Raw genomic sequence first — 12639 nt, 5'->3', positions numbered from 1 at the left:
AGCTTTCGTAGCTTTGTCGGGGTATTAGTCAACCAGAGCTTATCAAAACTGCTGGGCTGTTTTGTTTTTCTCATCAATTCGCTACAATTTTTAAAAACAAGTCGAAAATGAATTAAAAATAGCATATTAAGTGTTATGTCAAAGGATTCAAAAGTTGCTATTATGTAATTTTTCATCTGCATCATCAGTTTGGGTTATTTTAAGTAATATCACTAGAGAAACTGAAAGAAACCGTTATGTTGGAAATTTTTGCTGTTATGAGTAACTTAGAGACGAGTAACCCAGGAGTGGTGTTCAGGAAACACCACTCCTCAACAGATGCTTTTATATTGCTAACAAATGCAATAAATGGATCCCCATCCAAAAATAATGTCCTAGTTGCTGCATTCCTAGACTTATGAAGGGGCATATGACAATGTGAAATACCAGATCCTTTTAGCTAAACTTGTAAGTCTTGGATTACCTCACAAGCTAGTATCCCTTATAAAATCTTTAATAGAAAATTGAAATTTCATTGCTTAGGTAGGTTCGGCCTCCTCACCCAAAACTAGAATAACTAAAGGTCTTCCACGAGATGCAGTCCTGAGCTGCCTCCTCTTCTCCCTTTTTCTCTGGGATATGAACCTCCCACACACCAATTTACAATATGCTGATGATGTGGTATTATGGGCAACTGACAACACCTTTGAGATTGCACATTCGAAGTTGCAAAAGTCACTTTTACAATTTGAAAAAGTTTCTCAAACTTCTGATTTAGCCATTGCACCCACCAAGTCAAAATTCATCCAATTCCACCGTAAGCAAAATAATGTTAATGCAAGACTAATTCTAAATGGAATAATTATTCCATAGGACAATCTAATTAATTACCTAGGTCTCACACTTCACCAAAAACTTAATTTCCACCTTCACATCACAAACACAATAAAAAAAAATGCTATAGAAAAATAAAAAGACTACTATCCACACCTTGGGGTTGTAATGAGAAAACTTTACTCCAATTTTATGAATCACATACAAGACCCCATATTGATTTTGGGCTCATTGTTTGTGGTGCTTGTGTAAAGAACCATATGCAAAAATTAAAATAACACAAAATGACATAATCCGTCTCATATTTGGTCCTAGAAAACCAACAAGTACTAAGTTTCTTCTTAGAGAGTGGATTATCAACAATAATTAAAAGACGAAGATTTCTTTTGATAAATTATGTGACAAAAATTAAAGCCAATAGCTCACATACCCTACATAACTGGTTAAGAAATCCATCCATGTATAGAAGTATTGCAAATGAATATGCCAAAACCCAGAAGAAAATCCCAACGCCTGTAAAGTCTTTTGCACAAATATTCCCCGAAACCATTCCATGGAGCTGGTCAATCCCCATAATAAACACTAATTTCTCAAAGTGGACTAAAGAACTTACTCCCATTGCTCTCACCTCATGAACAATCAACCTTTGATTGCTAATGTACAAAATATTATAGTTTATTCTGACTCTCTGTCCAGTCTAGAACTGCTGTCTTCAGCTTCTCAGTATAAGATGGATATAGACACATTTCATTGTCTTAGCATTATTGATAATCTTGCTTAAAGAGGCGTAAGAACTCACCTTCAGTATGTTCCAAGCCACTCGGGCATAACTGGGAACTAGCAGGTAGATGAAATTACAAAAAAAAATACTTTAAAAATTGACTAGCCAAGTGGGAGACTAATCCTAATTAGAGATATTTACCGCTGGAGATTATCAGAAGTATTGTTAAATAAGAATAATCCAATTGTTTCGCCCTTCCTCAATGATCAGCTTTCTAAAATATATTATAGAGTTGGGTCTGACTCAAATGGGCAACATTTTCAGGCGTTTTCATATTAGTTCCCTAATTCAAGAGGCTCTGTTCCGTCTTCCCCCCTTTGCAGGTATTGTAATTCAAAAAATTAAACAATTTAGCATTGATTTTTTAAATGTAATATGCTGACGTCTGCACAGTATATCCTGCAATGTAAATTGTTAAAGTGATTCAAGCACCAAAAAATCTCACTATCAGCTAAGAGTCTATCTGACTATACCTAAACACATAGCTCAGAACTCAATGTTTTGACTCCTAGGATCAAAAGATTAACTGAAAGAGATCTGAGCAGATTCAAGATAAATAAGAAGCAACCAATTCAGTAGCTTTGTTCATCTCACAGAGTGAATCAGAAGGAAAAGGGTTGAATAGTCTCGACTGAAAAGCCCTCGTTTGCCAAAACTGAAGAAGAAGAAGAATTAAAAGATCTACAACCTGGACTGTCATGTAAAAGTAGACCAAGAAGAGCAGCTAAAGTGAAGGATATTGACAATTTGTCTGAAGTAATGAAAATCCAAAATGAAGAAGAAAGAAAAGTTGGGGTAGAAGATCAGCGACAGTGGACTCGATACGTGCCAAATTGAAAATAATAGTTATGATAATTGGGTTTGGGATTGATAAGGTCATCGATACTTTCCTTGTCTTTGTTGAAAAGAAAATCAGGGCAAAATTTGACGTCCAACATTTTATAAAAGATCCAAGCAACGAAGTAGCTATGAATATAACGTTTATGAACATTAGAGTTTATAAAGACGTTAGCCAAGAACATAATACCTCATCAGCCTCTGGTAAAAACAAAGATTTGGCGTTATGTTTTTCATAATGACGAAAGACAAGCCAAGGCGGTAATTCTAATTTAATGTCATTTAAAATGTTTAAGGGGTTGATTGATGAAAATACCGCACGGGTAAGTGTGATTACAAAACTAGTGAAAGTGAGAATTGCAACAACTACAGAAAATGGCATAGATCAAACAACAGTGAGAATCATTTTTTTTCTCCGAAATGTCAATTAGCTTGCAAACGCCATAAAAGTAAAATATATGACGTAACCAAAGCCGTCTTCTATCAAAAGCTCAAAATTTGCAATTTGCTCAGTATACTCTAGAACTTACCCGATAGTTTTTTTTTGTGATCATATCGACAGTATTTGTTAAAAAACAGTGTAACTAAAAAAAAAAAATAATAACGTTCGCAACAACTGCCAAAAATCAAAAGTCCAATGCAATTTAGCATAAAAAAAACATCACAAATATTTTACGACAGGTAGGAAGTCGAGTTATGACTGGCAACTTTTATTAGGGCCTTATTATATTTATGTGTCCATTTTTAGAACATAAAAGTCTTAACACAAATAATATTTACAGAACTAAAGGTTCTATTACTTTACGTAAGAACAATAGAATGATAGAAATATTTTTTATTACTCTTGTATTTTTTGTGTCCTCTTCCCTCAGATTTTCAAAATACAGTATGATACTGTTTATCTTGAAACACAGAGCCATTCAGGATACACAAAATTAATATTTGTGCATTCTCGTAATTTTTTTTTTTAACAATGATGCTTGCTCTTCAAATTATGTTCAGTACGGGTCTGATGCTTTCAAATTAAAGACAGGGACTTGTTAACAAACAAACAAATGGCAATTGGTGTTTTTTAGCATTGCAGAGGGTTCTTGGTACAACTGGGCCTTGAGTACTTGGTTCTGCGCTCTTTTGAATCTAGAATTGGGACATCTGTGGCATAATTTCCAGACTCAATTCAATCTAAGGTTTAGATAGGTGCTTGCTAATACCGGTGCCCTAAGAAATAAATAGGTCGAATGATGTTATAGCTTAGAGTTTTGGCTATATGGAGAGGATAGAGGTTGTACATTATTCAAGGTTTGATCCCAGTTTTCTTCCATCTGCAGATTGTATGTGAGCCAAATTATAAATTTTGAGAGTCACATTTTTAGATTATGGATTTTTTTTTGGTTTGATGTCTTATTTACTATATACCACAGACACCTCCTACATGATATATCATTATCAGTATTGTTGCAAATTATTCAGCGTAGACATCTTGCATTCTTTTTATAATTTGTTACTTTCGCCATCTACACAAGTAGATTCAAATTCTGTTGTTGTAACAAAAATGGACAACATTTGACTGTAAAGCAGATTTTACAGACATTTACACTTGTTGAAGTTAGAAATGGGAGTTCCTAAATTTTATAGATGGATATCAGAAAGGTATCCATGTTTGAGCGAAGTGGTCAGGGAATACCAGGTGAGCTTATTTTCAAGGTTTGGCCTAATCAACAGATAGGCTAGGCCTATTGGCAAAACTGTTTAACAAACTAAAATAACAACCAAAGAATTAAGTGTCTAGGAACAATTTACTCCAAAATTGTAGTTTACCTTAATCTTTCTTCAGCCACCATCCAAGCCATAGCCTACACAAGTCTGCTGAATTTTCATTTTTCTCAGTTAGCTTCTTACAGCAAAAAACAATGGTAAAATTCTAGTTGATTGACTTTTAGCTATCTTGGAAAGGGGTTAGGTTAGGAAAATGAATCTTCCAGGGATGGGTCTAAAGGCTAAAGTATGGGTCAATGTTCCTATCATCTGAAAAGTTGTTTAGGGTCATGAAACTATTGTTAATAGATGCATTTTGACTTTTGGAACATCTTTTCTCTCTTGCAAAATTACTACAAATTCACCATTATGGAGTTATTATATATTTGCACATTAGGGGGGGGGGTAAAGCATAGCATATATTAAATACAGCAATGGTTAGTTTACATATTTAATATATGCTATGCTTTACCCCCACCCCCCTGATGTGCAAATATATAGCCCAACTTTGTTTCTAAACTATTACAGATTTGCAATTTCAAATATCCAATCAATGAAAATAGAAATTCTTACAATTCTTTATGTGTAAATACAGGATATTTGGGCTGGAATAACTCCATAACAGTGATTTTGCAGTAATTTTGCAAGAGAGAAAAGATGTTCCAAAAGGCAGAATGCATCTATTAACAGTAGTTTCATGACCCTAAACAATTGTTCAGGTAATAGGAACATTGACCAAAGGATGTCCTGGAAAGGTATTTGGAAGTATACGCCTCCACTCCTTCTCCTTCTAGAGGGCCCTGAAATTTGCCTACATGACAGGTCCTATACCTATTGAAATTACAACAAAACAACATTTTACCTTAATTCCCAGTTACCAGTTGCCTTTTCTCTGCCTTTAGTTCTAAAAATGCAATTCCTGTTATTTGAATAGAATTCTGAGCTATATTACCTTAATTATCTTAATTCGCACTTCAGAGCAATAAGGTCCAATGGATCTGTGTTGCTCTGCGAGTGATGATGACTGACATCTGCTACTGATCTGGATCTTGCCAGCAGTATTTCCAGTTACTGCATGACCACTTGCTATCCAGTGACTTCTTGAAAGTTATAGGTGAGGTTGCTGACACTGTAGACTCAGAGAAGGAATTCCAGTCATTGACAACTCTTTTGGAGAAGAAGTTTTGATGCATTCTAGTGTTCGCATGGCATTTCAGAAGTTACTTTGAATGGCCTCTTGTATAGGATTGGTAGGACATATTCAGGTTGAGGAGACTAGATGTGTCTGTTGAGGAGACTGTGCATGTCACCTTGTCTGTGGTGGTACACCAGAGTGGGTAATTTGAGTTTTCTTAGTCTTTCATCATAGGGGAGGTCTTTCAGCCCATTCATCACCTTGGTGGCATGCCTCTGCATGCCCTCAAGAAGTCTCATGTTGCCTTTATATTGGGGAGTGGCTATGCAGTTTCCAAAATCAAGGTTTGGTCTTATGATGACCTTAAAGTTTAAGAAACACTTTGGGTGATCTGCTTGTAATTGATCTCTTGAGTAGGCCAAGTCCTGGCTGTATCACTTGCTGCATCTATTATATTGGAGTATTGGTATCGTGGAGTATCCTATCATCAATAAGTATCAATATTCTAATCATTGTTTGTATAAACAACAGAAATAAATAATAATCAACCTCTACTTGATAATCTGAACCATTTTGTTGACAAATTGGCTAAAATCCCAATAGCCTTCATTAGCCTATATGTCCTGTTAGCCTACATCTGTCAGCTGAATGTTATTTTTCTCACATTTTAGAGAAACATTACAGAGCGCTATTCTTTTCCTGCTCAAAATAACAGAGCACTATCTGTGTTGAATTTTTCCACTCAGTGTTGCTGCTCATTCTGAAATTATGGCGTCCAATAGCTCAAAACGCCCAAAACCCACAACTCCCGAAAAAGGAGTCAATAAGTGTGCTGTCTCTGGTTGTGTTCTGAGTGAGTCCTCGCCAGCCATTCAGTGTGATGAATGTGATAAATGGCTCTGTGCAATATGTCTAGGAATGAGTACAGCCGAATACAACATTTTCTGCAAAATGAATGAAAGACTTGGAAGTATTTGGACATGCCCATTATGTAAAACAGGTTTCAGTAAACCTGATGTTCCAAATATAGTGAAAAGCACTCTTGACTCCCATTGTAGTGAAATGCATGACATGTTTGCTGGTTTCAGATCTGATATGCAGACTTCTTTGGACACTGTGAGGGCTCAGGCGGAAACTCTTGAGACAGCTATACAATCAAAGGTTTCCATAGATGATGTGCAGAAACTTGTGGAAAATTCTATAACCACCCATCTTGAAACAGACGTCCACAAAATAATGAGACAAGAGCAAGACAGAAACAGAAGACGACTTAATCTGATTGCCTATGGTGTTCCTCTGCAAACCAACAATGCTCAGTTCATCTCAACTTACTTAAAAGATGAATACTCAATTAATGTTGGGGCTATTACTAACTTGAAACGTCTACCTAATGGTAAGAATGCAAGTACCATAGACAGACCCAACCTGATCCTTTTTTCTATAAATGATTACAAAATAAAAATGGATATATTGAAGGCCTCAAGAGCAAGGAGGGGGAGTATCTCCTTCTTTGCTGATGCATCCAATGAAATTCTATAACCACCTGTCTTGAAACAGACGTCCACAAAATAATGAGACAAGAGCAAGACAGAAACAGAAGACGACTTAATCTGATTGCCTATGGTGTTCCTCTGCAAACCAACAATGCTCAGTTCATCTCAACTTACTTAAAGATGAATATTCAATTAATGTTGGGGCTATTACTAACTTGGAACATCTACCTAATGGTAAGAATGCAAGTACCATAGACAGACCCAACCCGATCCTTTTTTCTATAAATGATTACAAAATAAAATGGATATATTGAAGGCCTCAAGAGCAAGGAGGGGGAGTATCTCCTTCTTTGCTGATCCATCCAATGAAGATCCGATGAAATTCTATAACCACCCATCTTGAAACAGACATCCACAAAATAGTGAGACAAGAGCAAGACAGAAACAGAAGATGACTTAATCTGATTGCCTATGTTGTTCCTCTGCAAACCAACAATGCTCAGTTCATCTCAACTTACTTAAAAGATGAATACTCAATTAATGTCAGGGCTATTACTAACTTGAAACGTCTACCTAATGGTAAGAATACAAGTACCATAGACAGACCCAACCCGATCCTTTTTTCTATAAATGATTACAAAATAAAAATGGATATATTGAAGGCCTCAAGAGCAAGGAGGGGGAGTATCTCCTTCTTTGCTGATGCATCCAATGAAGATCGCCAGAGAAGGAAAGAACTAGTTGAAGAGATAAAGAGGCATGCAGCAGCCAGTGAAAAAAAACCTTGTCATCCGTGATGGCGCCATTGTGTCAAAAAAATGTGATCCCCCAGGGGGAGGGAGTCTTTCCCCCCTTCACTTGATGGTTCACTAGACTTACCCATATCCCTTGTAAATAGTGTAAATAATGCATCAAGCCTAGCCAGAAAGACTTCTATAAGTTCAACCTTTGTTTCCGCGGCTTCAGTTTGAGCTCTGTCTCTCCATCAAGTGCTGCATCTGATTTGTCTGAGACCAACTACGTCACTGCTAGTTCAAGTGACGAAAATCCATATCAGAGTTACAAAGCCGGAACTAGCAACAGCCCAGCCGGCCAAAGAAAACAGACGCAACTAAGAATATTATATACAAACATTGATTCTTTAGTGCCAAAACTCTCAGAACTAAAAGTGTTACTTTATGAAAAGGATGTAGATGTTTTTTGTGTTTGTGAGGTGTGTCCTAAGAACTCTTTGACCAAATTGGATGATGCACATATTCAAATCCCTGGATACCTACTTCTGAGCAACCTAGATAGTAACCTGTGTCAAAGAGGAGTGGCTATCTACACTAGGCTTGGAATTAAGGTAGATAAAATTGATTTTTCTATTTCTCAACCTACTAATGCTTGGGTGGAACATGTATTAGTTAGACTTCTAATTGGATTCGAAATTGTGAATATTGGTGTGTTTTACCATAGCCCATCAGCTCCAAACCGACTAGTATCTCACCAAGCAGTTTCTAACCTCATACAGATCTTATGTAATCTAAATTCATCACTTGCGCTTTATGGTGATTTTAATATGCCAGAAGTTTGTTGGTTTGAAGGTATTGGGTACTCACCCCCTAATAACCCTTCCTACACAACCACCCAAACCCTTGCTGACAACTTCCTAACTCAGATAATAATGCAACCCACTAGATTTAGACGTTCACAACAACCATCATTACTAGACCTCCTTATTACAAATGACCCTGAGAGGATTACTTCCACTTGTTACCTCCCAGCTATTGGTGCAAGTGACCACATATGTATAATGAATGACATTAATATTAACCATAGTCGTGATGATAAACTTAAGAGAAGTTTTACCAATTACGCTTTAATCCGTGAAGAACTAGCTTATATAAATTGGGATGAGGGATTATCAGATGAGACAGACATTGAATCTAGTTGGAATCGTTTTAAGTCTACTTTACTAGGTGAATGTAGGAAGCATACAAAGGTTTATTGGTCAGATAAACCAAAGACTCTTCCACACCTTCCCAGGAATATTGAGAAAATTATCAGAAAGAAAAATAGAGCATGGAATAAATACCTAAAATGCAAGTGTGACAACCATCACAACAGATTCACCATGGTCCAAAACAAGCTGAGAAACATGACAAGAAAAGTTATCCAAGACCATGAAGAATCTATTGCAAATGAGTCAAAGAAAAACCCCAAAAAATTCTGGCGCTATATTACAGCCAACAACCCTTCCCGTCGATGCACCAACAGGCTAAAAAAATCAGATGGCCCCAGTTCTACTGACCCGAAAGAAATTGCTGATTGCATGAATGCTAGCTTTTACACGAACTTCACCTCTAAGCCACCTGACATTACACTCCCAACCATACCTCCTGTAACAGTACACAACCCAATGTCCCCTGTAATCATTACTCAAGTAGATGTATTTAAAATACTAAGAAGTTTAAACTCCAACAAAGCTGCTGGACCTGATAATCTCCACCCTTGGCTTTTGATAGAATCTGCTGCTCACATTTCCCTCCCCCTTTCCAGAATATTTAACATGTCCCTGGCCAAAAAGTCAGTACCAAATGATTGGAGAACAGCAAATATTATACCAATTTTTAAGAAAGGTGACAAGGATAACCCTGGAAATTGTCGACCAATAAGCCTAACCTCAGCCATTTGCAAGATCATGGAAGGTATCATCAACCATGCTCTAATAATTTATTTAGAAGAAAATACACTTATTAATGATGGACAACATGGATTTTGCAGGGGCAGGTCAATTGACACCAACTTTATTCAGTCATATGATCATGCAACTAAAATTTTGGATATGGGCAAACCGGTAGACATTATCTTACTCGACCAAGCCAAAGCCTTTGACAAAGTTGAACACTCATACCTGTTACTGAAGCTTAAAGCTTATCAGGTGCATGAGGATGTGATTGATTGGATTGGAGCATTCCTAATTGGTAGATCTCAACGTGTCATGATCTACACTGATAATGGCGATCCAGTTTTCTCCTCCACTTCTCCGGTTATAAGCGGCGTCCCACAGGGAACCATCCTTGGGCCAACGTTGTTCAGCATATATATTAACTGTACAACTTATCCATGCACCCTTTTAACATTATATGCTGATGACTGTAAGCTCATTGGGCCTGCTGAAACTGAAGAAGAAAGAGCCTGCATTCAGCTGGACCTTGACAGGCTATCCTCCTGGTCATCAACTTGGGCCCTTCAATTCTATGCAACGAAATGCAAGGTACTGCACTTAGGGCACAATAACCCCCACCATCCCTACCATATAGGGTGTGATCAGTTGGAAGCAGTTGCTGAGGAGAGAGACTTAGGCATCATTGTGGACAAAGATTTAAAATTCCACAGCCACACTCAGGCTCAGGTTGCAAAAGCTAATTGAGCTCTCGGACTCATTAAGTGCTCTTTTGTAACCAGAAAGTCATGTGCGGTTATAAAACTTTATAAATCCCTTGTCTGTCCCCACCTTGAGTTTGGCTTGACTTTGGTCTTTCCCCAAAATAAAATGGACACAAGAGCCCTTGAAAGTGTCCAAAGGAGAGCAACCAAACTGGTCCGTGGCTTAAATAATGTCCCTTACCAGGATCGCCTAGGATCTCTGAGACTTCCAACCCTCACCTATCGAAGATATAGAGGAGATGTGATCATGGCACGCAAAATTTTCAAATCCGGTCACCTGAACCAGATCTTCACCCCCTCCCTGGCCAACAATTCAAGAGGTCACAGTCTTAAGCTTCACCTGCCTGGATGTCGGAGAAGGGAACGACGTGGTTTCTTTTTCATTCGGGTGGTCCCCCTCTGGAATAGCCTATCCGAGTCTACCATCCAAGCTGAGACTCCCCACTCCTTCAAGGCTGGAGTCGACAGGGACCGGGAGAGGGCTGAGTGGAGGCTGGACTGGGAAGCTAAGCCAACATAATTACATCACTCACAACCAGCGAGAACTACAGGAGGATCTACCACCTTATCTCGCTGGCAAATGCGATTTAAGGTAATTTAAGGTAAGGTAATATTCTAGGCTATTCATTTCTAAAGCTGAGAAAGTTATATAATTGGAAGGTCTATATCTATTAGATCTTGACAAACAGCAGTTTACCTTAATTATCAGCTTCCAATTGCTTTTTGTCTGGTACAAGTTCTTAAAAATGCAATTCCTATTACTTAAGTAGAATTGTAAGCCATATCAAAGTTTTTTATTTCTCAAACTAGGAATATATTTGCGTATCTTCAGAACTTTGTAATTGGGGATTGTGCTAAGTTGTGAAGCTGAAATCAGTTTTCTTCTACTTCATTTAAGCAGCAGATCTCTTGTGCAAGGTTTCACTTTCAAAACACAAAGACTTTAAAGGTCAGGGCCCTCTAGAGAAAGAAGGAGTTGAGATAGTTACATCAGATTACCTTCCCAAGACATACTTTAGTCTGTAAACTCATCCCTGAAATTTTCATTTTTCTAACCTGACCCCTCTCCAAGATAGCAAAAAATAGCTAAACTGGAATTTATCAAAGAACATATTATTTTAAAAATAGCCAAAAACATGGTTACCACTAGATAAGACCAGCTCTTCTGAAGGAAACATTATAAAACAAAATGAGTGGTACCATTTGACTTTAGTACAATGAAATGTTATATACAATTTTATAAGCCCTTAAAATAAAAAAAAGGCCTCAAGAAGCCCCAAGAAGACTTTTTAAAGATTCTCCCCTCAAATGGGAATTGACCTTTGGCAAATTTGGATATATTTTGTTGTATAAGGGCAAAACATTTAAGATTAGACCCACTACCATAAATAAAGCCAAAAAATGTCCATCAACAGTAATCTGTCTCTACATTTCAGAGTAAAAAACTAATAACAATCTTTTTTTTCATAATTTCAAGGTTTCTTATGCAAAGTCTAAATGTATTTCAAATCCATTGGTCTTTTGAGTGAATCACTATTAAAAAAGAATATATTATTCTGTTGCTTAAAAGATATGGTAATTGGCCCTTAAACCTTGGATAGGTTAGCCTGCAGTCAAACACCCATGTAAGATTTCTTTTGAATATGCAAAGAGGGCAAATTAAGAAAAACACTTAATAATTTGAACATGTTATAAAGCTGTAAACACTTTAGGTTTCTTGGAAACATATTTTTAAAAGCTCCAGTATACATATCTGATGATAATTGAAATACAATAAAAGAAGAAAATGAATAAGATGATCCCTAATGAATAAGAATATAAAATGGAATCTCATGTCACAAGGTCTTGCAAACAATAGAAGCAAAGCCAAACTCAAAATGAACATTGTCACAGTGCAAATAGAAAATGAAGCAAGTAAAAATTAAGAAGACAGAGATTCCCAAGTTCTATTATGGCATAGATTTTTTTTATATACTAGGGAATGATTTCCATAATTAGTTGCTTAGTCTCTTTTGTAGTTGACTCATAAAAAAGGAGGTACGTTTTACATTTGGCTTATTAAAAGTTAATAAAAATGTTGAAAAGAGAAGGTGATGCTCAGGCAAATAGTCTAAGAATATTGGGAATTTAGCAGTTTTTCCTCCAATTTTGAGGGGAGTTGTTTGATTGGAAGTACAAGGTTCTATTGAACTTTTTAGAGTCAAAAATGATTGGAGGAAACTAGTTGCCCTCCCATGCCCTTTTCTGCTACTTGCCTTTTTATAACTCCTTCTCATAGTATTGGATGAAAATTTAATGGTAGCTATTATTTTATGAAATGTTGAAAGCTGCAATGAATGTGATCCCCAGGGATAGCATGATCCTTCTTGCAGCTCCCGTGACAGGCTGTGGGC

The 12639-nt window shown here is 36.9% G+C and overlaps 1 long non-coding RNA gene across 1 annotated transcript in view; it reads left to right on the top strand.

The window, feature by feature from the left end:
* The first annotated feature begins 3968 nt into the window (after window positions 1–3968).
* LOC136027556 (uncharacterized) overlaps window positions 3969–12639 on the top strand; it is a 28225-nt gene continuing 19554 nt past the window's right edge. The window contains exon 1 of the long non-coding RNA XR_010617627.1: window positions 3969–4118. This is a non-coding gene — a long non-coding RNA (uncharacterized LOC136027556). The remainder of the gene's footprint in view (window positions 4119–12639) is intronic.

This window comes from Artemia franciscana, chromosome 5, assembly GCF_032884065.1.
Source record: "Artemia franciscana chromosome 5, ASM3288406v1, whole genome shotgun sequence".
NCBI lineage: Eukaryota > Metazoa > Arthropoda > Branchiopoda > Anostraca > Artemiidae > Artemia > Artemia franciscana.
This window is presented reverse-complemented; position numbering and strand designations above follow the sequence as displayed.